This window comes from Cicer arietinum, chromosome 5 (genome assembly GCF_000331145.2).
Source record: "Cicer arietinum cultivar CDC Frontier isolate Library 1 chromosome 5, Cicar.CDCFrontier_v2.0, whole genome shotgun sequence".
Lineage (NCBI taxonomy): Eukaryota > Viridiplantae > Streptophyta > Magnoliopsida > Fabales > Fabaceae > Cicer > Cicer arietinum.
The window spans coordinates 17508937-17510546 of NC_021164.2; positions in this window are offsets into that span (position 1 = coordinate 17508937).

The window sequence follows — 1610 nt, forward strand, 5'->3', positions numbered from 1 at the left end:
CGCGCCGGTCACGACATTTAAATTTCGGGTCGTGACAAAGTTGGTATCAGAGCTCGGTCGTAGGTCCTAATAGCTGCAAACATAGGGTGATAATAGATTCTTGTCAGTAAATTGTGTACCCGGGCACAAATTACTCGCAAGGGTTATTAGCACTCTATGAGAGTCTCATCTGTTGTCTGAATCTGTGTTTAAATTCATCATCACCATCTCTCCACAATTTCTTGTCGTCTTATTCAATCTTTGATCAATGTTCTTTTAATAGGTGAGAATGCCACCCAAGACTAGGAATCCTACTATAAGGGAAATTGTTGATGAATCAATTTCTCAAGCTCAAGGCGTTCGTCAACGAGGTCGTGTTTCAGTTCGTGCTCGAAACAGGCATAGAGCTAGTGTTGGCGGACGTGGTTTGAATGCTGATGTTGAGGTACCTAGGAGGAGGCGCAGAAATCCAGCCATGGAAGAGTTTGCTGCTGGTCTGCAGGGATTACAACAGGTTGTGCAACAACTTGTTGGGGTTGTTGTCGGACAACAACAGGAGGGTGATCAAAGTCATGAAAATTTCAATGGTCAACAAGAGGTTGGACAAGTTGAGCGTCAGACAACTGCTGCAACGAGGGGTATTGAGGTTACTTTACCAGACTTCATGAAGCTTAAACCCCCTACTTTTTCTGGGTCTAGTGCAACTGAGGATCCACAACAATTCATTGACAGTCTAGAACGGCTTTGGAGAGCATTGGGTTGTTCTGAGGCAAGAGCAGTAGAACTGACATCGTTTCAGCTAATAGGCGTGGCACGTGATTGGTTTGATATAGTGTCGCGTGGTAGGCAAGTGGGGTCACCACCGTTAGCATGGAGAAAGTTCTCTTAGTTTTTCATGGCTCGTTTTCTTCCAGAGAGTGTTAGAGATGGATTAGCTCATGAGTTTGAGCGATTGGAGCAAACAGAGGGTATGACACTTTCAAAGTACAGTGCTCGTTTTACACAGCTCTCTAGACATGCTCCTTATCCTATCACTGAAGAGATGCGTGTTAAGAGGTTCATTAGAGGATTGAAGGATTATTTATTTAGATATGTGGTTGGGTCGAATTGTTCTACTTTTGCTGAGGTTTTGAGTTTGGCTCTTTTGATTGAGCAACGACAGAAGGAAAAAGGAGGCAAAAGACAAGATTCACATAAGAAGCAAAGGATTGAAGGATCTTACAGTAACTATTCAAACCGCGGTGGTGGATCTATGTTATAAGGGGCAACAAGGACTCATGTCTCAAAGGGGTGGTCATAGTGGACAATCTTCTAGGACAGTGCAAATTCGTAAATAAGATTCTGGAGCAGCATCACAATCCATTTTCCCTCAGAGACATTCTGGTGTTTCAGCTACACAATGTTCTACTTGTGGTAGGTTTCACTTCGGGAATTGTTCTAGAGATGGAAATGTTAAGGGGTGCTACCAATGTGGCCAAATAGGTCACATCAGGAGGGATTATCTTGTAGACACGACACATTCGTCCTCTAGTTATGCATCAACACCAATAGCTTTGGCATCTTCTCAGACTCATTCTGCATATGTGCGTCAGAGTGAAAATTCTTATGTCAGAGGTTCAGGAACATTTCAG